This window comes from Mastomys coucha, unplaced genomic scaffold (assembly GCF_008632895.1).
Source record: "Mastomys coucha isolate ucsf_1 unplaced genomic scaffold, UCSF_Mcou_1 pScaffold21, whole genome shotgun sequence".
NCBI classification, from domain to species: domain Eukaryota; kingdom Metazoa; phylum Chordata; class Mammalia; order Rodentia; family Muridae; genus Mastomys; species Mastomys coucha.
Window position 1 is genome coordinate 60,637,538 of NW_022196904.1, and position 27,107 is coordinate 60,664,644.

Below are 27,107 nucleotides of genomic sequence, written 5' to 3' on the forward strand. Positions count from 1 at the left end.
CTCAATTAAAATATTTATTTAGTTGTGTGTGTGTGTGTGTGTGTGTGTGTGTGTACTTGCCCAAGGGTGCACATGGAGGTCAGAAGATAACTTGGAGTCTTTTCTGTTCTTCCATAATGTAGGACCCAGAGACCAAACTCAGGTTGTCAGGCTTGGCAGCAAGCATCTTTACCTACTGAGATATCCTGCACACTCTCTTTTAGGGTTTTTGATGCAGGATTTCTCTATGTACCACAAGCTAGCCTGGAACTTACTATGTAATCCAGGTAGACCTCAAATTCATCCCCCACCTACACTGCCCTAGTGCTAGGTTTCCAGTTGTACTTCACCATGCCTGGCTCGATTTGCTTATCTTAAGCTCCCCGAAGACCTTACACATGGACAGAGTAACTACTGATGCTGGCCTTTTCTTTGTCCTGTGATCCAAGACAAGTAACAGAACTTTTGAATGCTTCCTTTCCCACTTCTAAAACTAACTTGAGGAGATAATTTGTGCTCTATCTTCATCATTAGGGTGTTGAAAAGATTAGGTAGGGTTAAAAGTTACCATATTTTGAATATATGAAATAAATTTCTTAGGAAATAATGCATGCATTGTAATCCGCTAATAAATTCTAGTATTCGTTTATTTGGTTTCTAGTTAACGGCACATAAAATCTATCTATTTGAATTGCAAAAATCAAGCTGGTTTGAATTAAGGAGGTGTGAAAAACTCTTGGGTAGAGAAAATACGTAACACTTCCATCAATTAAAAGTAGGTAAAATGTGTTAAAAATAATGGAAAGTTCATGTTGAATTGAACTAGTTTTCTTCATGAGCTTACGTTTTTATAAAGCTCTGTGAAACAGATTTGAAGCAGTACCCATTATGGAATCTGTGTTAATTGTTATTATCCCCATAAAGTTCAGATGATTAAGAAAAGTCTGTAATTATGCCAACCAGAAATGCACAGTACCAGCCTTTTATTCCCCCCACCCTCTGGTCCCCAGACTTATTCTTGGTACTGAAGACCAATCTCCACCTTGGCCAACAGAATGTGTGCTAAATTGAAAATTTCCTCCCAGTGCCCTGGAGACCTCAGACAGCAGATTTCCAAAATTGCAGGATATTTGCACATATCGGACACAACATTCTTTGTTCCTCTTGCTTTTATCATGAGTGAAGACTGTTTCTGTACTTACCCTCATGCTTGTCACAATCTTAAATATCACTGTGCTAGAAGGCACTGCAATCTTAATTAAAAGAGCGGTCTAATTATTTACCCTGGTTGGTTCACACAAACCTCCACAGTATAATCAGTGGACTCCCTGAAGGGGCTTCATGATATTTCAGAACGGAGTGGGAAAGTTTGGTAAGGACTTGAGCTCAGCTTGAGCATGTAATGAAGTCTGACCTACAATTCACCTTTAGGTCACCCGATCAAATATAACTTATCTGGGCAATGTCTGAAGGTATGCGCCCATATTGACTGAGTGCTGGCGGGTGGCACGCTGACAATGCTTTGCAGTTACCTCACAGAGCCTCAGAGAACCTTTCCGTGTGTTTCTGAGGGACAGAGGGAAAGCAGAGGGAGTCCAGACAAGTCATTCCCTTTTTGACGTTCTCCAAGACAAGCCCATGAGGCAAGTCTGAGGACAGCTCAGATGGCTGGAGGTGTTTGGTGACGCTCTCTTCCGGCACCTGGCCTAAGCACTAACTGCCATTGCAGGGTGAGCCTGGGGCTGAGTCATCAAGCAAGATGGTCCCCTGGAAGTGAGGCAAGAGATATTTCTAGGCCAAATTCAGGCATCAGTTGTGTCCTTAAAACCTTTGTCCTTGGGCTTCTCTGGCATAATGACATAAAGGTACCTTACTGAAGGACACCCAAAGGGTCCTGGGGTCTCCTCTGAAAGTATAGTTTTGAAATCAGGCCCTAAAAACATTGGCTTAAAGACAGAAGATGGATGACCTGACTCCACCTTAAAACATACATTGGTGCCAAAGGTCTACTCAGCTTGTGTCATGGGCTAGGTGAGCCTGAGAAAGAAGCAAACAGAGCCCAAGCAACCCTCCTACAGCACAGCACAAAGGGTTTGGGTAGTGGGAAACATTAATAGATATAAAATAATAAAAGGCATTAAATAGAGAAAGCTATTAGACATGCACATTTCCTGAGAGGTATTGTGAGGCTTAAGAAGAAAAAAGTAGCTATGGAAGAGAACTTTGAATGTGTTGCCTATTCATTTGACATGAGGAGATGTGACATATTTTTACTTACATAGATGATTCCACAGCAAGATGGCAATTCATCTAGGTAACAAGGCAAAAAAAAAAAAAAAAAAAAAAAAAGAGATTTGATCTGACCTTCCAGATCTAATTCCATCTGCAGTCTTGGCTGAGTAAAACCAGGATTCCAGAGTGGAAATTGACTAACTCTGTTTCATAATCCCACAGGCATTGGGAGTCAGGAAGGTCAACTGACATGCAAAACGAGTGGAGAAGGTATAAATGGAGCCTCCCTTGGGTAGTCTAACCAGGACGAAGACCACATTAGGTACCCCCTGCTACAGGTAACAAGTAGGATATAGGCAGCTCATGGCTCTAACTCACAGATATAGGAATGGTAGTATAGGGCATAAAGTCAAAGAGAAAGGCTTTATTTTGTAATGTGTTAATGATCATATTGGAGAATTGAATGGGCTGTTCATAGAAGCAACTAGAAAGCATCCTCAAATACATCTTCTTATCTCAGTAGGGAATTAGTCATCTATTCCCTCACAGCAATATATAGCACTGTTTTTACTATTCACCTTTTGCTGGGATTTCAAAACCAGATACACTCTGAATCCTAGAGATTGTAGTCAAATGAAGTATCCTAGGAGTGACACTCTTTCTTCCAAATACCTGGGGATGTGACCAAAGGGTTCATAGGCTCTTGAATATCTATCTATCTATCTATCTATCTATCTATCTATCTATCTATCTATCTATCTACTATTTATTTATTTAATATTAAGAGGACAATGTCTCCCTGGAAGAACCTGCCAGGTGGCCTCTGTGGATTTTGCTTGTGTCTTTTCACGCATTCATGGTTCAATAAGTTTCAAGCTAAACTCAATGCATACCACATTTTCCCCAGTATCTCCCCCGCCATGCCCCAACATTGAAATTGACTGAAGGCGTCAGGAAATCCTGAAAAATTATTTGTTTAACTTAACACTTCCCAAGTAGGGTAAAGGTCAAACTCCTTTGTACAGGTAACAGGCTGGTCATCTTGTTCAACAGTTTGGGGAAACACTCTTTGAACAAAGTCCAAAGCCCCTACCACGCTTGTCTCTTTTACCAGAACACACCTTTTGAACTCTGCCTATCATTGTTACTTATGCCTGTCCTCACTTTTGGACATATCATAATTAGTTTTCCTATCTTTCCAACATCTTACCCAACTCTGATACCACCTCCTTCACAAAGCCCATGCCAACCACCCCAGATGGGCAGACTCCTGTTGCTATTCTCCAGCCTTCAAAGGCAGATTTTGGCTAGGTCACTCAGAGTTTATTTAATTATCACCCAATGCTTATTTTGCTCTCTTTTTAATATTTGTGCTTGTAGCATTACTATTTCTACCTCTAAGGCCATTGTATTAGCTTATAAACCTTCTGAAGGGACTTTCATGTCAAAAGGGCATATATTCATTTCTTGTTGTGATCAAATAGCTAGCCTGAAACAACTTACCACAGGTAGGCTTCATTGGGCTTAACCTTTATAGCTTCCAGATCCTTTCTGACAAATGTTAGGTTAAGCAAATAACTTTTCAGGACTTCCTGGAACCCTTAGTGAAATTCTGCCAGAGGAAGGGGTGTCATTAATCATGGTGGGAGAACTTGGTTACAAGGGTGTTGGTCACATTGTATCCTCAGTCAGGGAGTGGGGTAAGGCAATAAAAATCTTAAAGCTTTCCTTCAGTGACTCACTTATTTCTATGAGGTTCCATGTCTGAAAGGCCTGCAACCTTCTAAAACCAGGGCCAAGAGCTGGGACCGAGTGTTCCAGCATCTGGGGGATACTTCACATCCAAACCACAGCACAGAATTGTGAAAGGGTTGGGGAGAGGCTCCATCCATCAAGTACTTTTGGTTTTCAAAGAGATTGCCCTTATCTTTAAAAAAGGTAGGAGGTATGTCAGATGGATCTGTACTCATAAAATCATCCAGCAAACAAAGAATTAGTCTGAAGCAACATGACTTCCCCATTCAGAGAGACTGTTGGATTATATAGGAAGAGGTCCCTGCTGTGGCTGGTGTGTGCACCTGGTGGGAATAGTCTGAATATCTCAAACAAGTCATAGCTCAGGAGTCTGGGAAGACTCAGCTGTCTAGTAGGTCAGCTCAGTCTTCAATCCACACAGTTGTCTATGATTAGCAAAAGAGTCTAGGAAAAGAAACTTCAATTCTTGTTATAGTTTATATAATATGTATATCAATTAAGGAAAAATGAGTGTTAAGTCACTAAGCATTCTTTGAGTGCCTATTATCTACTGGACAGTTACTGACAACTGTATAACAGTAAAAGAAAGACAGGGTGCTATTGTGATGGAGGAGACAGGAAATAGGGGAACAAATTTGCAGATAATAGCAGCAGTATTTACTAAAGAGTTAAATGCTAGTGGACAGTTAAAACTGAGCATGGGAGAGAAAGGGTGGGAGTGTTGGGGAAGACTCCTCTGTTAAGATGACTTTAGAGCAGGGGTGTAAAGGAAATGTGGTGGGTGTAAAGGAAATGTGGCAGCTATATGGGCTAAGAGTCACCTCATAGGCAAGAGAAGGAAGAAGAAAGTGGCTTGAAGCAAGCTAAACAAATGTGCTAAGTATTTTATCTGTAAGGGAATCAGGAGGCCATAGTGGATTCTAAGAGGACTGCATTAGTGTTTGCCAAGGATCATTCTGAGTGTGTGGGATGGGGAAGATTTCAAGAGAGGGGGGTGTTGGTAGTAGGACATGGTTTAGATCATAGGAGATGTAAGATGCTAGTAGCTTGGGTCAGAACAGGGTTTCTCAGCACTGCAATATTTGGTGCTGGATAATTCTTAGTGGCAGAGATTTCTCATAGGACCCAAATCAGAGGTTCTCAATCTGTGGGTCATGACCCCTTTGGGGGAGGTGTTAAGTGATCCTTTCATAGGAATTGCATATCAGATATCCTGCTTATCAGATATTTACATTAGGATTCATAACAGTAACAAAATTACAGTTATGAAGTAGCAATGAAAATATGATTGAGGGTCACTTTAACATGCAGAAACTGTATTAAAGGATCGCAGTATTAGGAAACTTGAGAACCTCTTCTCTGAGGTATTTATCAAGACCCCCAGTGTCTACCAACTAGATGCCAGTCCCTGCTTGAGTTGTGAGAACTCTAGAACAATTGTTGAATGGCTGCATTATTGGTAGAGGACTGGAGGACACATTTGAGCACTTAGGATGGAGAGTCTTTGAGAAGCGCTGTAATCAGTCTGATGAGAAAGAAGGGAGAGGCCAGATGAAAGGCTGGGTTTCCATCTTTGGGTGGAGCTGGAGGAAGGACAGGCTTGTTGGGAAAGATGCCTAGTTAGCTTTTATTCCATGGTGGCAGCTCATCGAGATCCCTGGAATAGAGATTAGAGCAAGACTTGAATTTCAAATTCTGGAGTACAGTTAAGGAGAGCTGCTTTGACAGACACTTGATGGCCCATGCATGGTGACTGCGGCAATCCTCGAGAAGGGTGGTGGGATTGGTTATGAAGGGAGAGAAGAGAGTTGATGGCACAACCATAACAAATCTAAAAAGCTGAAGCCTAAAGTAGTAGTCCCGCCCCCAAGAAAGTCAGAAGAACCACCAAAGGACCTACATGTACTTATGTAAGACAGCATAGTGATGAAGATGCTTAGCACTGGAATCTCTGGCACTAGATTCCCTCACTGACACTTCCATTGCCTTATACATATGGTTTAGACTTTCTATTTGTGTGTGTGTGCATATATGTGTGTGCAGAGCACCATTATGGGGTGTGTACCCATATGTGTGTGCATACCTACTTTGTATTGTTACTCATTTACTTACTTATGTGTTTATTTTTTTTGAGACTGGGTCTCTCACTGTCCTGGAATGGGTCTCACTGGTCTTATTGTCAAGTAAACTTGGTTGGCTAGCCAGTGAGACCCAAGGTTCTACTTGTCTTTCTTCGTCCTCTACTCCCTCATCCCAGATCTGGAACTAAACTCATGGACACTGTGCCCAGCATTCTTTACGTAGGTTCTAAGGACTGAACTTAGGTCCTCATCTTTACAAAGCAAGCATTTTACTGACTGGGTTGTCTCCTCAGCTCTATGTTAGCCTTTCTAAATAAACACTTTGTATATATGAATGCTGTGCTCAAAGTCTTTAGCACAATGCCTCGGACTTTAGTAGGTGGTGGGTAAAATGGTAACTGCAGGAAGAGATGTGGAGAAACATATGGCTATGGAGGCTAATAGAGCTGGAGACAGTCATTAAGACAGCATTTAATTTGGAGCCCTTGGCGGTGTGAGCAGAGGGAGCCACATCTCAGCTAGCAAGCTTGAATAGGATCTGCTGTAACTCTACACAGCCCAAAGCTCAACATGCCCTTGGGTAATGTAATGAAAGGTGTTTTCCTCCTCCTTCTCTAGGACAGGTGCTCAACTGATACAATTTAGGGTCTCAAATTCCACAGCTTAATTGTTTGCTCTACACACAACTTAGCCCTGCTCAGAACACCTGTGGAGTAAGTTCTTTTGATGCACCAAAGCCTGTCTTTTATTAAGCTCTTTGCAAGCAGTCAAAATAAGACCAAATGTCCATATACCCAACCCCCAACCTCATATCCAAATGGGCAAGAAATAAGCCCTTACAGGGGTTGCCCAGTTAGTACTTAAAATAGCCATCAGATCCTTGGGCTTTGGAAAATAAGGTTATGCAGTTAATGTAACCAGAGTTAGATATGAAATAAAAGTAAATATTTTATATGGATAGAACTTGCCTACTCACACAGACACATAAAATTCCCTCTTAGTTGCACTTGAGGTTTATCCATGTTGAATCGATAAAAAATGATTTAGACCGGACAGCTTCCAACAGCTGGTTGCGCTTTCAGTCTTCCATAAAGAAGTTAAAATTAATTTTAATATGTTGATGGTGCTTATTGATGATAATATTCATAATAAATATCCATCGGAAAAATCCTCTGGCATATGTATGTGACAGAAAGGTCATGAGTGTTAATGACGATCACCACACAAAATGCAATTCAGTCAATTACTTTAATTAAATCTAAAACTACTTTATGTCTTCTCATTTATATAGTAAACTGATAGGGGGGAAAGAGCAGCATCTTTATCTGGCTCCTCTTAGAGTTCAAAGTTGGGGGGGGGGTCGTCCTCAGACGGTACTGTAAGATTTGTAGCTCTTGTGTTCATTTTGGAATATTTAAAGTAATTATGGGTCTTACAAGTAACATTCTTGCTATAATAAAAGGAAAAAAGGTGGCGATTTCCTCTTGAATGCATTTTACAGAAAGGGAGCTTTGCCCCTGCAGATGCTAATCTTGTATTTAACACATTGGATGATACAGGCTACAGCCAACATTCCAGAGTAAATGGTAGAAATGTCTATCTTTCTTTCATTACAGAGTTGGGGATCAGATGAGAAAGAACATAGCTATTTGAATTCTTTACAACCTCACAGGCCCAGTCATTTAAAATTCACTCAGCATTTTCACTACACAGCATGCTCCTTCATTAATTGTGGTGTCCTACAGAACTTTATATTTCTTATTATGTTGTTAAATTTGGAAACTGGAAAAACTAGACTTTTTTTTTAAAGGCATCAGACCTGGGGAAATGTCTCAATGGTGAATCCTCCCCATCTACACACATAAGTGGGAAAGGTGTGGCAGCCATCTGTAATCTCAGCCTCTGGGGGACAGAGGCAGGGGATTACCCAAAACAGGCTGGCTAGCTAGAGCAGCTGGTATCAGGAGCTCCCAGTTCAGTGAGAGACCCTGTTTCAATAAATAAGGTGGAGAGTGATCAATTTAGCAATTCTATTTCAACTGCAAGCCTCCACACACAGGCACACACACATATACCCATACATGCCCCGCCACACACGTACACTACATTTGTATACACATGTAAACAAATACTAAGGATTCAGTCAACTAATGAAAAAAAAAAAAACTCACTTGATTTTCAACAGTTACTTAGTGCTTACAACTTAGCACTACAATAATATAATTCCAAGTATTCTCTGGACCCTCATAGGGATTTTATTCTAGACCAAAGAAACTGATCAATAAACACACACAAAGCAAACTGGATGTTATCAGAGAGTAAAGACTTTGAGGGGGAAACGTAAGACAATGAATGAAAACCCCTGTGTTTCCCAGACTGTCCTGGTTTTAGACAGAAAACACTACAGCTTACAAATCCCCAGACAAAGATGAGCTTGTACCTGTGTGGACCATTGCCATTTAAGTATATCTTTAACTGGATAATCAAATATCCAAAATGCTGCAGAATTTAAACCTTTGGAGCACCATCATGGCACTACCAACAGACACTTCTATTTTTACCTCACATAATGGAATAGAGGCAAAATTCATTTGCACTAAAAGTATTATGTAAAATTGTCTTGAATTTGTGTGGATAGAGTATATCTGAAGCATAAATGGATTCCATGTTTACAACTGGGTCCCACCTGAAGCTATCCCACCGTGTATATGCCAATATTACAAAAAGGAAGCAAACCGTAAATCTGAAACATTACTGGTTCCAGGCATGTGGTCAGGTTTTACTCAATCTGCAATTGGAAAGAGAATGACCAGCAGAGGGGTTCTTTGGGGGTCTCTTTAGGAAGGTGATATTTAAGATGAGGTGAGAGCACCCAGAGTCTCTGTCTGGGCACAAACACAGAAATAGCAAGGCAAGCAGTGTCTCCTTTCAATATATTCCTTCAAAGGGGTTCATGCTTTAAGAAAAAACATGTAACATATTTTCTACCAGCCAGAAAATGTAATTTTTGTATTACCTGTTATAACGCTAAGTAGTAAGCATTATTATTTCTATTTTGCACATCAGATACATGTCTGAATGAGTTCAAAGCCTACACTGCCAGAAGGAGTTAGCTGAAACAACTTTTGGAAGGAGAGAATCGCTCAATAATTGTCAAACTACTCAAAGACAAAGGAAAAGAAAGAATGTTGGAAGCAGCAAGGGGACCACACATTCCTCAGTAGGATCAACAGCTGACTTCCTCCCAGAAGTACAGAAACCGGAAGGGCAACTCTTCCCACAGTGGACAGGAAGAAAGAAAGACGATGTAGAAAGAATTCCTACCCAGGCAAAAGTTATGCTGCAAAATTAGACAAGAAATAAAGTCAAAGCCAATGAAAAAGGAGGGAGAAGGAGGGAAGAAAAGAAGAACCATTATGACAATAGACTTTCTCTGAAAGAAGTATTAAAGTATGTCCTTCATGTAGAAATAAAAGGATAACAGGAAGTAACTTCATAATGGGTAAATGAAGCTATACAGGTAAGTATGAAAATGAGGATTGGTGACTCTTTACAAATCTTTTATTTACAAGCCAACTTCATAAGAAGAATTAATCAAGTATCATATGCATATAAATATATAGGCTATGACTATAATTGCACAAAGACAATGGAGGAGATGGAAGTACATTGTAGTAATGTTATATATGATTACAATCAAGTGGTATTAGTATAAACCACATTATTTTAAGTTATTATAATACTAGTCACCACTAGGAAAATAACTAAAGACAATGGCGAGATTACTAAAATATCATACTAAAAAGTATCTCTCACAAAAGGAGTAGAAATTAGGGAAAAATGAAAATAGTATAAAAAACATAGAAGACATACTGCAGAAATGAGAGATGGAGACATGAACTTGTATGTAGTCAATATACATGTGATAACCATTCCAGTTAAGATGCAGAGATCATCAAATGTATTAAAAAGTTAGTTCAGGCTCTCTGCTCCTCCCTATTTCAGAGGCAGCTGCATCTTCTCAGGCAGTGCCAGCCTCATCCCTTAGACATGCTAAGGTCAAAGTAAACAGATTTGGCTGTACTCAGCACCTGGTTACCAGGGCTGCCTGCTCATCTGGCAATGTGGATATTGTTGCCATCAATAACCTCTTCATTGACTTCAGGTATATCGTCTACATGTTTCAGCATGACTCCACCCATGGCAATTTCAACATCACAGGCAAGGCTAAGAATGGAAAGCTTATCATCAATGGGAATGCCGTCACTATCTTCCAGTAGCAAGATCCTGCTAACAGTAATTGGGGTAATGCTGGGACTAGGTATATTGTGCAGTCTACTGGCATCTTCACCACCATAAGCTGGGGACCACTTGAAGGGTAAGGCCAACAAAGTCATCATCTCTGCCTCTTCTGCCAATGCCCCAAAGTTTTGTGATGAGAGTGAACCTCAAAAAGTATGACAACTCACTCAAGATTGTCAGCAATGCTTTCTGCTTAGCTTCCATGGCCACAGTCATCCATGAGAACTTTGGCTTTGTGGAAGGACTCATGATCACAGTCTATGCTATTACTCTACCCAGAAGACTGGATGGTCCCTATGGAAAGCTGTAAGGCTATGGCCATGGGGCTGTCCAGAACACCATCCCTGCATCCATTGGTGCTACCAAGGCTATGGGCAAGGTCATGCCAGAGCTGAACAGGAAGCTCACTGGAATGGCCTTCCATGTTCTTGCCTCCAGTATGTCTGCTGTGGATCTGACATGTTGCCTGGACGAAGCTACCAAGTATGAGAACATCAAGAAGGTGAAGCAGGCATCAGAAGGCCCATTAAAGGGAATCCTGGGCTATATCGAGGATAAGATTATCTCCTGTGACTTGAACAGCTATTTGCCTGCCTTTGATGCTGGGGCTGGCATTGCTCTCAATGACAACTTTGAAAAGCTCATTTCCTGGCATGACAGTAAATACAGCTATAGTGACAGGGTGGTGAACCTCATGGCCTACATGGCCTTCTAGGAATAAGAAGCCCAGGAGCACCCACCACAGCAGGGACACAAAAGGAAGATAGAGGTCCTGGGCTGCTGAGGAATCTGGGTCCAAACTAGGCCCTGACACTGAGCATAGCATCTTCTTCATAGCTTCCATCCCAGACCCCCAGGATTATGGAAGGGACCTAGGCAGTCCTACTCTCTTGAGTATCATTAATAAAGTTCACAGTACCCACAAAAACATAAAAAATTTAACTCAAAGAAAAAGATGTAGGGTGTGAGGGGCTGTGATTAGGATGTAAAGTAAACTTAAACAGTTAAAATGTCAAAACTTTGAAAATAAACTAAAGAAAAATCCAAAAAGAAAAAAAAAGTTGTGGGGCTGGTGATCTAGCCTCATTGTAGAACACTTTTTTAAAAAGTATAAGGTTCTGGGTTTAGTCCCCAGTTTCAGGAAATAAAAATGAATACTTTACCTCTATCTTTTCTAGAACAGGCAAACTTTACATTCGAGGAAATGTTAGATCAAAATTAGAAACACAGAAAAATTTACCAGGCAAATAATAACTGAAAGCCAGTGAGAGCAGATCTATAATTCAGAAGATATAAACATCAAGACAAAAATTGTCACTGAAGAAGAGGATAAAAGTTTTATAATGATGCAAAAGGTCAACCAGGAAGACATTGTAATTATAAATGTATCTGTATCAAGGCTGGAAAGGAAAAATAACATTATATCCATTAAAAGATACTATCTCATTCATAGAAAATCTTTAGGAAACAATTCAAATTGTCTTGGAGATAATAGATAAGTTTCCGAGGTTGCAGAATACAAGATCAACAATATACAAAGATTATTTTATTTTGACACATTAGCAAATATGCCATTGGGAAATATAATTAAGAAGACAATTCAGCTTACTGACATCAAAAATAATAAAACACTTTAGAACAAGTTCAAGAAAACATGCACTATTCAGGCCCTGAACACCAGCAAACTCATAGAAACAAGCTGAAGCCCTAGATAGCTAGCTGCAAAGACATTCTGAGTTTGTGAACTGGAAGACTCACTATTCATCTGCAGAGTCAATGCAAATCTTTTCCAAATTCCTGCTGACTTTTTCTTGCAGCAATAGGCTAATCCTGGAAATGTAATGGTCATCTAAGGGATCCAGTGCAGGCGAAAGAAAACAATCCTGAAAACACGCCAAATTTGAAATTAACTATAAAGTTAGAGCACTCAAGAATGTATGGTTTCATCATAAAGGTGAAAATTTGGATCAATGGACTTGAAGAGAGCATCAAGAAATAAACCCTTTTCCAGTCAACTGATTTTGGACAAGCATGCCAAGACAAGTTGATAAAAACAACACAACAAAACCTAAAAAACCCTAAACATCAGTGTTCTCAAAACATGATAAAGGGCAACTGAGTGTCTATTTGCAAAAGTATAAAATTAGACCACGTGTCCCACATCATGTTCAAAAATAGCCTCAAGTTGGATCATGGTATTAAATGTAGGAGCTAAAACAGAGTTAGGCAATAGTTCTCTAAATATGATACCAAAACCAAAGGAAATGAGAAAACATAATGTAATTCTGACTTTATCAAAGTTAATAAGAAATGCTTATGCTTCAAAACACCATCAAGAAAGTGAAAACAAGATTCACAGAACAGAAAATCCTCTTCAAGTCAAATATATATGATGAGGAACTTGCAGGCAGAGTATAAAATGTCTGTCTAAATGACAAAAGACAAATATTTTATGAAAAATGGACTGATGTCTAGAACCTATGTAAAAAGTCAGGCATGGTTGCAGCTATTCAGTGCTTGGGGTGCTTGCATAGGTAGAGCTCTGGAACTCACTGGGCAGCCACTCTGGCCTAATTGACAAGCTCTGGACCCATAAGAGACCCTGCATCAACAAAACAAATAAGATAAAATAAAAAACACCCAAAACAACAACAGCAAAGAAAAAGACAAAAACCAAGGTGGACAGTGCCTGGGTAACATATGGCAACACCTGAGGTTGACATATGAGAATATGCACTTACACACATGTGGACCCAACCCTACCCCCACACACAGGGGCTTTGTGTACTAGGATTTCAGTAGATCCTTTTCTCTGAAGAAAGTGTGCAAATTACCAATAAGTCCTTAAAAAGATGTTCGGTATCTGCAGTTCTTAAGAAAATGCAAGTGAAAACCACAATGAAATTCCACTCTCCATAGTCACTAAGATGGAGAAAGATGAAGACAGATGATAACAAGACTTAATGAGGAGAGAAAGTGAAGCCCCATGCACTGTGGATGGGAGTAAGAAATACTTCAGCCCCTTTGGGAGACAGCGTGTCAGTTTCTCAAAATGTAAACCACAGAGTTTTCATAGGATGTGGTGATTTCACACTTAGGCATATACCCTGGAGAACTGAAAACCTATGTACGCAATAAGAGCTTCAAGAATCTTGCTACCCACATTATTTAAGATGCCAAAAGTGGAAGCCACTCCAACTGGTAATCATTTCAAACATGTGACATCCATGCACTAGATCATATTGGTTCATAAAGAGAAATGCGATACCTGTATGATATAGGGATAAACCTTGAAAACATTCGCTAGAGGAGCTAGATAGACACTTTTAAGATGACATAATATATATTTCTGTGTATATGAAATATGAAGAATGGAGATAGAAACTAGGTTACTAGTTGTGAATCAGAGGAGAGACTACAGTGACTACTAGTTGACATAAATTCTGGGCTTAGAGGCAAAGCACTCTGCTCTAAGTGGTTCATTTCTCTAAGACATGATAATTGGCCCAGTTCAAAATTGTCCGCTAATACCCCATTTCCTCCTGTCTTTTCTAGATGGCTAGAAAACTTTGTCACTGGAATGTGTTTCCCAACATACCTTGCAGGTAGGTGTAGCTATCTGTCTTCAGTATATAATAAATGGAAATTGCTGGCTCTTTACCTCTTCCTCCCATTTTAGGTTGGCTGAAGCTCACACATGGAGGACTGAGGTACCTCTGACTAGGCTGTGAAGAACAACAGGCCAGAAGCTTGCTGCAGTGCCAAGTTGAGGGCAGAGCCTTGCTACTCTCTCTAATGACAGGGAAAAACAAACTCTCCAGGATCTGTTTGTCATTGGCACTTTAAAGTAGTCCAACCAATCTAATTTATAGGATGACATCTTTGGGGTTGTGGTCCTTAAAAAATATATGTAATCTCTTTCTTTCTTTGGATCTATGCTCAGATTGCTTCAGATGAACTGCTGAGCACAGTTCTTCTTTTCTGGGACTTGAAAGTATGGCAGAGAAAGAAGTTCGTATTATGTGCATCAACCGCAGAAAACTCAGTAAAGAGTAAGAACAGAGATTTGTGTGGTGGGTGTGGAGCTGCAGTGGGAATCTCAAAGAGCACACGCAAGCAAGCCTAGAGGAAGTGGTGGTTCTTTGATATACAACACACAAGGAAGAACCGCAGTAGACAGGAGGCCCAGGGCCAGGCAGGCAGGAGAGAGGAGTACAGTAGCCAATAGCCTAGGTGGGATGCAGGGGTCTGGGTTGAAGCACAGGGCAGATGTTCAAGCTAGAAGCCTGCACTTGGAAATTGTGGAAGAGATGACAACTGACGTTCTGGTCTATTCTACAGTCATAATTAGCTTCCCACACCAACTCTCCATGTGTGCTTTGACTTTTTCCCTTTTTAAATAATCATCTACGTTTTGAAATCAAACAGTTCAAAATCAGTTTTAATGTTAGCGTTTTTTGTTTTAGTTTTTGTTTTTGTTTCTTTTTTTTTTTTTTTGGTTTTTCAAGACAGTGTTTCTCTGAGTAGCCCTGGCTTTCCTGGAACTCACTCTGTAGACCAGGCTGGCCTTGAACTCAGAAATCTGCCTGCCTCTGCCTCCCAAGTGCTGGGATTAAAGGCGTGCGCCACCACTGCCCGGCTTAATGTTAGCATTTCTATAAGTAAGAAAACCAGTGGTAATGATTTCATTTCATTTCTTTTTTGTATGTGTGCTTGTGCAGGGATATGTGTGTTCATGTGTGTGCAGGTACACATGTGTGCAGATGTGTGTTCATGTGTATGTATATGTAGGCCTGAAGTTTTGTTCTTCAGGGGATGTCCACCCTGCTTTTTGAGACAGTCTTTCACTGTGGCTTACCAGTTAGGCAGTACTGACTCACCAGTGAGACTCAGGGGTTCCCCATGAGGAGTATCCTCATGCCTGTAGAGCAAACATCTTACCCATCCAGCAATCCCTCTAACTCCTGATTTCATTTCTTCTACCTGTAAGAAAACAGCACAGCCCTGAACAGCACAAAAGGAAATCAGGGCCCAGAATCAAACATAAGAACTTACAAACTAGAATGAGAAGTTATGTCGTCTTTACCTGCTGCAAACGGTTTTTCGGGTTAGCTGATAATCACTTAGTTGAATGTTATAACGTTCCTCGAGTAATATTTACTTAGATTTATGAGTGCCAGTTTGGCACAAAAACACACTTTCTTGTAGCAAATTGGTTATTTTCAAAACCATTTTTTTTTAAATTTTAGGATAATATTAGAATTATAAAAAAATGCAAAATGCCACTGAAAATTTCAATTTCCTTCCAGCTTGCCTCAAAGTAAGCCTTTTTTGATATCATAGTACTAAGAAAATAAATACAATTTAAAATAAGAATAAAAATAAGAACAGTACTATTAATTAAGCCCCAGGCTCTTCTTTCTTCTCCTTTTTTGTCTTCCCCTTTTCCCCCTTCATCTTCACATCTTCCCTTTGCTATTTTAAGGCTTAGTACACCATATAGAAGTATCTGTAGTCTTTAACGTTTAATATACTTCTTTGTCAGGGTTGGCAAACATGAAGAAGGCTGGAATGGGATCTATGGAGTGGCCATCTGTGGCCAGGTGGGTGATTAATGAAACCCTAGGTTTGTCAAGGAGCTGCTTGTAGTGAGCTAACCTTAAAGGACCCTGAAAATCATGAAGAAATGCACCCTCCATAAAAAGATTATTTATTTAATCATCAGTCTTGAAAAAAAACTCCTGAGCACCTGCCATATTGTTGACACCGAATCCAGCACTGCAGTGTGATAAGCCTCTGTTCAACCCTGGCTTTCTGGCAGTTCCAGTTTCATAAGTCTCATCACTGAGCCGTAACATTGGCCCTAGAATACAAGCTTTTACCATTGTCCATTAGAACTCTCCAGTGAGGATCCCATCACAGGCTTGAAAGAGTTAATGTGGTGAGGATGCCTTCCTCCCTTCCCCCTCCAATCCTGGGAGCCCTGCATCAGCTCTGTCCAGCCTGGCAGGCATTTAGGTTCCTAGTATGTATTTTCTTTTCCCCTCTGTTTACATCTCTGCTTTCTGTAAAATCTCCTAAACTTTAGTTGTGTCTTCCAAGATCTTTGACAGTGTTATAAATTTCATTAAGAAGATGGAGTCTTCTGGGGCAATTAACTCCAAAAGTGGCACAAAGCAAGAGCCAGAGAGATAGTGGCCTGTGGTACTTAGCGCTGAGCTCTGAAATTGAGATAAGCCCTATCCACCCCGGGTTGTGTTTAATGTTCGCTGCCACTTCCACACCACCGCTACAACCTCTCGGTCACCCTGCTAACACTCCCCAATATCTATTACAATTAGTTTTTGATTAAGAGGCCTAACATGGCTTTTGAAGCTTTTTATGTTGTGTCAAATGGCCGGTGATGGAGTGAGCCGTGCAGACACCTCCCTGTAACAAAGTGTATTGTAAAAGGTTTCAAGTGAACTATTTTATCATCCTAATGGAAACCAGATGACTTGGACTCTCCCCTTAATTTCAACTATTTACTGAAGAGTCCTTGTTTTGAATTACTGAAAGATTTATTCTGAAATGACGACCTCATGCATTAAGAATCACTAATAACAGCCATTGGAAATTTGGGAAAGCTTTTAAAGATAGCCCAAGAGGTTTTTCACAGCGGGTTTATCCTCATTTATTTCGTCCTAAGGTTGTTAAGAGAACACATGCCTTTGGCCTTTTCTGACACTTTAGTATTATTCTAATTATTGTTTAGGAGGGTTTTCTTTGTCTAACCCCCTGTTTATTCCTGACAGGGTTCCAGTCCATACTCTTGCTGTCTTTACCTAAGAGAAAGGTCATGGATGTTTTATAAAGAAAGAGAAACTTTGCTAAGTTATGTAAAATATAATCCCACGTGCACTGAAAATGCATACATGTTTTATAAAAAGTTCAGATGAAACAGAGAAAAATGACCAAACAAATTCTGTGGCCCTGGAAATGTCTCTGCAAGTAGGGCACTGGTCATGCAAGCATGAAGACCCAAGTTCAGTCCCCAAGTATAAAAAATGGGTGCTATGGTGCATGGCTGTGATCAAAACACTGGAAAGAGAGAGACTAGATCCCTTGGGCTTGCTGGCTTTAGCTAAATTGGTGTGCTCTAGATTGTTTGAAAGACTTGTCTCTCTCAATTAGCTAGAAAGTGATTGAGGAAGACACATGATTTCAACTTCTGGCCTCTACACACATTGTATATACATGTACAAATATATACAGGCAGATAATTGTGAACCATAAGAGATATTTGTAAATAGAATGAAGATGATGATTTGTAAATGGAAAATAATAAACTTATGAAGTAGAGAGCTGTTTAAATTTTAAAAAAAAATAATTTCAGTGGGGAAATAGTTGTGTACACTCAAGGTTACAGTGTAGTGTTTCAGTCTATCTAGCAAATGTTCTCTCATTAGATCACTGCATCAACACCCTGTGCACTTGCCAATTATTTGTGTAAGGACACTGATAATCCTTTCTGCGAGCTATTCTCAATTACACAATGAATTGTTGTTCACCACAGTGATAAAGCTTGGATGCTCATTGCTCCTGCCCCCTCTAAAGTCCATGTGTTAAAGGTTTTGTCCCCAGGATGGTGCTGTTTGTTAGAGGTGGGGATGAATGGGAGCTTCTTAGACCTTTGGGGACATGCCATTGAAGGATCTGTAGGTCTATGGCCACTTCTTCTTTAGCCTTCTAGCCATGAGGTTTGCTCTGCCATGATCTTCTTACTGTGGCCATCTGGCTTCTCCACTGGACACTGTAAAACAGTGATTCTGCCTGTTCATGATGTAGAGCGTCCAAAAATGTCATCCAAACATTTACAAGATGCTACCTTTGTTTAGAAGTCCATAATCTTGGCATCTCGTTCTAGTGATGGAAAGTTGACTAAAGCCATTATCCTATTGAGGTACAGAAGACCAGAAGCTATTTCTCCTCCTCAGGTGCACCCTTGTACCCACTAAGCAACCTCTGTACATCTCCCTTCTTTCCCTCCTTCCCTTTCTGTGGGGTCCATGCTCTACTTTCTACTTCCCTGAGATTGTACATGGCTGACATGTTACCGTTTCTGTCTTCTAGAGCCTGATTATTCCACAGAGCATAATGCTCTCTAAATTATTCATGCTTCAAAAATCACAGGGTTTCTTGTTTTTTAGGCCTTGAAGAGTGTGTGTGTGTGTGTGTGTGTGTGTATCATCTATAGCATAGAATACATTAACATATAGTAATATTACTTTATCCAACCATCTATGATGAACACTTCTTTCAACTCCTTATTAAGTCTCTCTTGAATATTGAGGTATTTCCACAGCCTGCAATTTTCTCACATACATTTCATTGCTCTCTTTCTCTGGCTTTGACAGTATCCTTTTCCTCAAATGTCAGTCTCATCTATAGTCCAGAGGTTAGACTAAAATCACAACCATTGACTCTGTGATGTCAGAGACACCAGAGACACTCTACTCCTGGAGTGTTGGTCTTGATATAGGAAGGCAATTTGGAGGTCTGGTTAAGAATGATGAACTATGTATCGTTTGTATGATAATCAATTCAGTGAGACTGGATTCCTTCCATGGAAAAGAAGAACAATATGAATTACTTCATAGGCTTATAGGACATCTCCTAGTAAAATAAAATTAGTTATCTAGAAAGCAGAGCAAAAACAGCCTGTTAGTAGGCTCATTTTTTTCTTCCTTTCCTGTTCTGTCCTGTTTTTGTTTTGTTTGATAAAGGGTCTCAGTGTGTACTCCTGGTTTACCTGGAACTCCCTTTGTAGACCAGGCTAGCCTGAAACTCAAAGACATCTACCTACCTGCTTCTGCCTCCTGAATGCAGGAACTAAAAGGGTACACCTCTATTCCCAGTTTGTCCTGTTTAATGTGTCTAGTATAAATTCGAGTGCATGGGATCACTATGATGCTTTCAAGGCCATTGTCACAAACATTCAGTGAGTGTTGGCTCTGCAGTGCGAATTTCTAATGTTAGAAATTTGGAAATCTTGAGACTAGAGGTAGAGTGCTGCCTCTGTATCAAGTAAGTCAAAGACTGTAGGCAAAGAGAGTTGATCGAATTAGACAGAGATGAGCAGAGAAGGCAATTTTGATGTAAGGGACATGGGTTTGACCACTTTCAACACAAAGTGGGTTGGACATTACCCTTTATAGAATGATTCTTTTCAAACATGATAACATGATCTCTTCATATACCCTTCTTGACCACCACTGCACATAGCAAAACAGAGGGCATGGTGTCATCATCTATGTGGAAGTGAGGAAGCTGAAGACCTGAATCCTTATGATTTTGCTGCTATAACTAACCAGATCTGCTCAAAAGAAAACACTGCCACCTGTGTAGTTGCAGAGAATATGTGTACATGTTTCAATTTTAAAAAGCAGCAAATAATTTTGCGCATTATTACTTACTAGTGTCTCTTTTCTAAACAGTATTTCTTGGAGGCTGTATTAGTTCCATTTTTCCTTGCTATACCCAAGTTCCTGAGGGAAACAATGTACAAGAGGAAGAACAGGATTTGATCCATGGTTCAGTGTATTGTTTGTCATAGTGAAGAAGGCATGGCAGTGAGAGTAACAAGAATGTGGGGTAGTTGGTCACCTGGCACCCACATTCAAGAAGTAAGAGAGATGAATGTTAATGTTCAACCTTCCCCTGTTTTGCCTCTTTCTTCAGTGCAGGGTCACAGCCCATGGGTTACTGCCTATGTTCAACATTACTTTTCTCTTTTATTAAACCTCTGGGGAAATACTGTCATGAATATGCCCAGGGGTGTGTCTCTTAGGTCAAGTCCAGATTAAGCATCATTCTGTTCCTTTCTGTTGGCATTCAACATTAGAGGCTGTTTTTTAAAGAGTGGTGCTCAGGAGAGAATATGGTGCCACCCCCACTGAAGCTCATGCTGAGATGTGGTCATATGGACATGGGGACCAGTGGGAGGACACTAAGTCATGGGGATTCATCTCAATGAATGGATTAAGACATTCTTCACAGTACTGTGTTAGCTGTCATGAGAGTTCAGCTCTGTCGCCTCCCTTCTCTTCATGTCCACATGACTTGCTGCTTTTAACAACGTAGTGAAGTACCCAGGATTCTTACCAGACATGGCCTCCTGACCTTGGGCTTTTCAGGCTCCCAAAACTCCTTTCCAAAATATACCTATGCTCATTATAAATTACTCAGACTCAGGAATTCTAACAACAACATATAACAACAGAAAACAGACTAGTGCATGTGGTCCAATGATGCAATCAGTACCTCCTGCCTTCACAAAGGAAGCAAGTCACCTGGTGAACCACAAAAGCATATTCTCTTAACCCAGTGGAGAAGTCTCAGCTGAGGTCATCTGGAGATGACATTTGGAGAGACATTTGGAGACAGCTAAACTTCATAGATACCCATGCCAAAAACAAGGGAATGTGATGTAGAGAAGACTCTATGAGGACAGATGAGATAACCCATTTTATTGGGCCTGTGGTTCATGATGAGAAGAATTCACAATGTTGGCTGTGGATGAAGTAGAGAGGGACCAGATTATGAAGCCATTAGACCCTTGCAGGCCCTTCAGTGGCAGACTCAGAAACATCGCCCTTCCTTTACTCAACTACCCTAGTTTTAATTCCACTTGTCACCAGGAAGCAGGTTTCTGTCTTACTTCATGCTCCGTCCTTTCAAACACATCTTGTTGGTGCTGCCTTTGGCTTGCTTGGTTTTACAGTCCACCTTAGCAGATGGTCAGTGGCTGTTATTAGTATAACCAACCTTAAATAATTTGATTTTCAGGTTGGGTACATAACAATTTCTCCTGTGGGCTTGAAAGTCAAACTATACATTTATTGAAAAAGTGGTTTCTTCACATTTTATGTGAAAGCAGTGCTGGTCATTCGTCTGTAAGCCACACATTAAAAATATCAGAGTGGGAATTTTACTCACATGGTTCTGAGTGTTTTTAGTACTTTGCTGATACTCTATTTCCTTATTATATGTATCAACTTACATACACACACACACACACACACACACACACACACACACACACACACATATATATATAAGTCTTATATGTGTACTCTTATAGACTACTATAGTTACATATTAGAAATAAAAAATAAAAAGATGAGAAACCTGGGCTGAGGAGCTTATGTCTGTAATTCCAGCATGTTAGATTAAGACAGGAAGATTGACATGAGTTTCAGGTAAGCTTGGGCTATATAGGGGGACTGTGTCTCAGAAAAGGAAAGTGGGCGGGGGGGGGGGAAGGAGGATGGGATGAGGAGAAGGAGAAGTGGGGGAGGGGAGCGGAGGGGAAGGGAAGAAGAGAGAAAACTCTATAATCATTTAGAAAGATTCCCCCATGCTTTTTCTTGGCCAAGTTTTAACAACTTCACTTCATTTATTTATTTGTGCATTTATTCATTTTTTTTGAAAATGTGAACATATTTCAATTGGCCTCATATGTCCTGCAGATACTGTCTAGTGTTTAGCTTTAGCAGGATTTCCATGAAGTCAGAACATTTAAAAGTCTAGAGATTTCACAGACTTTAGGTTTCTCCAAACACTTCCCACAGGTCTCAGGCCTTTGCTCCCAGTGAGTCTATGGGGACTCAGGTACTTCTGTTCCCAGGTTCCTTTACACCCATAGAAGGCAAGCCCCAGACACCTGCTTTCCTGCACTCTCAAGCTTTGCTTTCTTGTTCACAGTTTTGGACTTAACTTCTCTCCTCAAAGAGGAGAGATCCAGGGATGGTGGCGTATGCACGAAACTCAGTACTTGTCGGGCCAGGAGTTGAAGGTCATCCTTGCCTACACAGTCAGTTCAAGACCAGCTTGGGCTATATGAGAGCAAGGGACTAGAGACACTAGAAGTTACACTTAACTTAGATGTTTACATATGAGACACATGGTGTAATAATACCATGAGAAAGCTTATGTTTCCAGAATGCCAGAGTTTGTAGGGTAGTGATAAAGATGTGGCTTGAGTGTTAGACTAAGCACACTGTTCAGGGAACATTTGTTCACTGTCTTCTCTAGCAACCTGCTTTCCTTTTTAGCATGACCATCTTTAAAATGGGTTTTGGTATCAATATGACAAATGCAAAAAGAATTTTCTAGCCTCTGGCAACCAGGAAGCATGTCATCATCTGAGCTTTTCTGGGCTTGCTTCTGCGGGCTCACAGTTGCCCGAGTATAGTTGAAAGTGCTGCTTTTCCTGCTGTTAATTATTAATGTGAGTTGCTTATGAGCCAGTTATCGGCTAACCATTAATATCTGTTTACTCATTGATGACCTTTGCAATCACCTACCTAGCTCCTGGCTGTAAATGTCACTCCCCTCCCCTTTTGTCATATGTTAAATGCTTTCTTCCTATCTATTGAGTACCTGGAACAACACCTTAAGAAAGTAAAATGATATCAAACCACACAAATATAACCTTTATGTATGTGAAGTGGGGAGGAAAATCATGCTCATTTTCAGAGGACTCATAAATGGTATGCTCTTGCTAGGAATGAGCAAGAGATGGAAGCATAGGTTTTCTCTCTTTTCTCTTCTTTTCTCTTTCTTTCTTCCTTTCTTTCTTCCTTCCTTTCTTTCTTTCTTTCTTTCTTTCTTTCTTTCTTTCTTTCTTTCTTTCTTTCTTTCTGTCTCATCTATCTTTCTTTTCTTCTTTTTTATAGACAAGGTCTAAGGTAGCCAAGTCTAACCTCTAATTCCTGATCCCTCTGCCTCCACCTCCTAATGCTGGGATTACAGGCATGAGCCACAATGCTTAAGAATTCTGAGAGATGGGGAGAGGGTATAGCAATGACAGCTACACCGGCAAGAAAAACAAACAAACAAAAAACACAAAAAAAAACAAAAAAACAAAAAAAATCAAAAACCAAAAACCAAAACCTTTCTTTTAATTCATGGGCTTCTGTGAGTGAAAAGCAAGGAAGGAACCCTGGTCCCATGCTCACAACAGAACTCAATTTTCCTTTCTCAAAATGTCTCTGCTAAACACTTACCCAGTTGTGGAAGCCTGTAAGGTTTTTCTCTAGCTATCTAATCAGTCTACACTAACAAGGACACCAGCCAGCCCTTTTCATTCCATGCTGTTGGAATGGCTAAACCCTTAAACTCTGGAGTGAAACAAAGAGCTGGGTGAACATTGTAATTGGTGACCTTAACTTTATCTGTCTTTGGAGCCTATGTATATGTGATTTCCTAGTAGCATTTGCCTAATTTAAACAGATAGTAGCAACCCATGATATTTCCTTTTTTTTCTTTTCTTTTTTCTTTTCCTTTCTTATCTTTTATCTCTTTTCTTTCTCTTGCCTTTCCTTCTCTCTCTCTCTCTCTCTCTCTCTCTCTCTCTCTCTCTTTCTTTCATTCATCATAGTTTCCTCTGGCTACTTCTAGAGTAACCAAAGTAGTGGGTTTCCTTCTTTCTACACAATTAGCATAGCAGTGCAGAGAAAGATCCACTGAAATATTATTATCTTTGTATAACAATACCGTTTCAAAGTCTCAGAGCGCTTCTTAGTGAAATCTTTTAAAGTATTAATATCATCCCGACCATAAATAACCATTATGGCTTTCATGGAGATTAAAGTTTAGAGCTATGCCCTAGGTATTCATTCATATTTTCTCGTTCATTGAGTCCTAACTTCAGTAAAATTAGTTTTTTTTTTTTAAGATAGAGCTGGAAACACTTGCTGTGACTGTCACTTCGTGTTGAATTTATCATATAGAATTTAAGGTGGAAGACTGGGGAACAATCTGTCACAAATGATTGTATATGTAATCTTTGAGGGTTGGTATGGGAGGGGGGATGGAGAGAAGAGGAGCTTTGTAGAAAGCTCCTGACGTCAGGCCCGTTCATTCAGCCCAGATAGCTGCTGTAGTGTGGGGATGTGCTTGGGCAGCATTTATGAAACGTGTTCTCTAGGTCTGCCAGGTGTCTGTTCTTCGTGAACACAAATGCTTCTCAGGTTTCCTTAGAGACATGTAATAAATAAACACACATGGGTTGTTGTGATGGATATTGGTCCTCCATCCTCTTGTGTCTTAGAATAGACAAGTGGATTCAATCTTTGTGCTGGTAACAGGTCACACCTTTCAAGAAAACTCAGAGGTTGGGGATTGATGCTCGATTTAGTTTCATATGCACTGAAGTGATGGAAAAGGGAAGGCTGGCGTAGACAGTTCATGCTGAAGCTTCTGCACTTAGGCAATGGCACATCATTTTGCTTTAAATCCAAACATGTCTTGGGAGGAGCTTGGGGCCGGGGAACAGAACAGATAGGTCTGGTGTCAGGAAGTGAGGATCTCTTTCCTGTGGCTGTGTGTTCTGATCTCTGACATGCCAGGGGAACATTTCTTCACAACAGGAGGCTTTTGAACTTGGCCAATCAGAATCTTACATTTGCACTTCCTTTCTATGTCACCTAGCCAAAGAACTTAACTGACACATGGAAAATTCCCTTTGGACATCTCACTCCAGGGAAGGCTGGAAACGTGGGCTCATGGGATGCACTGGCTGCCCAGAGCTCTCTTGGCTTTTCAATAGGGTTGGTGTAGGGCTCCCAGCTATGCAAGTTATCTATGACTATGAGCTCACAGATTCACTGCTGGGGCCATGATCAGAGTATGCTTGGACCCAGAAGCCACTGGGGGAAAGGGAACAGCAGCGGCTCATGCTTTCATCCCAAAGTGAGGTAGAGGTCACAGTTGTGTGCAAAGATTTAGGCCATTAACTCCGGCATGAACCTCCCCTCACTTTCTCGGTGTGATTAGAGTTCCACAGGATGGGATGATAGATAATACCTCTTCCACTGCCCTGAAAGCCCATTGGTCAGTCTCCTACCAGTGGGACTGTGGGCACCTTGTAGAGAAGTTTAGCTTTCTTCTTCAACGGTGTCAGACACCTGCAGTTATAACCACAGCTCCTAACATCATCCAATGACTGGACGGTTGTGCTAGGTGCTTAATGGATTTCCATTTTACAGATGGAAAAAGTAAGACTGAACAAGTAAGGGCAGGCAATGCTAATAGTGTAGGAAAGGGAAGTCAGAGCATTGCAAAAGACTCTGGAGTTCCAGGTCATCTCTGCTAGCCGGCTTGCTCTGTGCCTAGGGAAGGCTGTTACCAACCTCGATTCACTGGAGCAACAGGTACAGGGTTAGTGACATCTATGAAAGCCCAGTCTTGGCTGCAGTTTTAACAGTCCCCTCATCAAGAGTAGACACTTTTAGTTGTGTGGAGGGCATCGTACTCTGAACATCTGACCATATGTTGGTGGCTTTATTCAATACCCCTGTCTGACTCCCTTGTCCATGCTTTGTGATCTCAGGTGAATCACTTCCTTGTGTCTCAGTTGCCTTTCCAAGGTCCACAGGAATCAAGCATTGTCTTGAGAAGTGCCTCTTCCTTTCCTGTAGATCCTGGAACCATGCTTGGTGATTAGCCAATGCCAATGTTAGGCTTCACAGTGTAACTTCTGGTCAATCTCTACTTTCTACTCTTTCTGCATTCTGTATGTTGTAGCTCTGTGGCCCATAATGGTACTGTTGCTGAGTCTGGAGGCCTGGGCCTGAGACCTGGCGGTTGGTTTTGACCCAGGAAAGGCCTTTCAGACACTGTTACTTTTCCAGAAGTCTGTCCCTGATGGTGGCTTGACCCTCTAGCTGCCCTTACCACACCCCCCCGCTTCACTGGAAGCCTCTATCTCCACTTTCTTCTCTGTCTTCCTGCTCTCTAGGCCTCCTAGCTTCCATTCCTTTCCAGCTGCTGGCCTGAACTCCTATGGGAGTCTGAGCTTTGGGGAAACAAAAGCCAGGTGTCTTGGCTTTGGGTTCTTAAAACAAACCTCCCCTGAGGCAGGGCACAGAGAGGCCTGGCTTCCTTTGTAGCGCAGAGCCAGCAAGCACTGCGATAAAAAAAAATAACCCAAATTAATATATCAGTAAATTATCCTGCCACACTGACATACTCTGTAATCAGGAGGACAGAGAAAACAAGGAGAACACGCCAGGGAGGAATCTGGAGGAGGTGGGAGGGGCCGCCCAGCCAGCAGCAGGGCAGGGCAGGCCCTTGGGAGGCTTCAAAGCCTGAACTTTTCCCCTGCGATTTTGCTAGGGGTTCAAGGGGCACCGGGCCCCAACGCCACATCAGTGACAGCAGGAGACAGATGATGGCACCTTCCCAACTTCTTAACCTAGGAAATGACAGAATCTGGCTTGGAGGCAGTTGCTGCAGTTAGATTTCATTTGTCTGAAGTACTTTAACAGCAGTCTCCCTATTGAACAGCCATGGTCTGATCGAAGCAGTGATCTTATTGGAAGCACGTGGAGCCCAAGCAAGAGCCTGTTAGAACCTGGAGAAATTGAGACAATCAAAGAAATTGTAGCTCGGCCCCTATGAGTTCAATAGTTTCAAAGTTTGAAAGTGAACAAATAAAGCTGTCACATTCTAAACACAGTGAAGAGCTTACCCAAACATGGCGGCAGTGCTTAACTCAACCTTATGAAGTATGTCAGGCTGAGAGCAGTAGGGTCATTTTAAAGTTGGGGAAACTGAAGTCCAGAGAAAAGTGGGCCCAAGCCAAGTGGATGAAGTGTGAGCTCAAGACTGAAGACTGCTACACTGGCTGGGAAGCCAAGGGTGAGGTGGTACCACACTACCACAGCCTCACACTGAGAAGTTGGCCAACAAGGGCTGTCCCTTTCCTCACAC

General features: G+C 41.0%; 1 long non-coding RNA gene across 11 annotated transcripts in view; it reads left to right on the plus strand.

Annotated features, from left to right (window-relative positions):
- LOC116102385 overlaps window positions 1–27,107 on the plus strand; it is a 181,734-nt gene that overhangs the window by 119,771 nt on the left and 34,856 nt on the right. For 8 of the 11 annotated variants that reach the window (XR_004123134.1, XR_004123125.1, XR_004123128.1 and 5 more), the window contains 4 exons: window positions 2,434–2,549; window positions 9,114–9,567; window positions 13,905–13,954; window positions 14,029–14,899. This is a non-coding gene — a long non-coding RNA (uncharacterized LOC116102385). Of the gene's footprint in view, window positions 1–2,433; window positions 2,550–9,113; window positions 9,568–13,904; window positions 13,955–14,028; window positions 14,900–27,107 lie in introns of those variants that run through there. The other 3 variants (XR_004123132.1, XR_004123133.1, XR_004123131.1) reach the window with 2 other exon arrangements.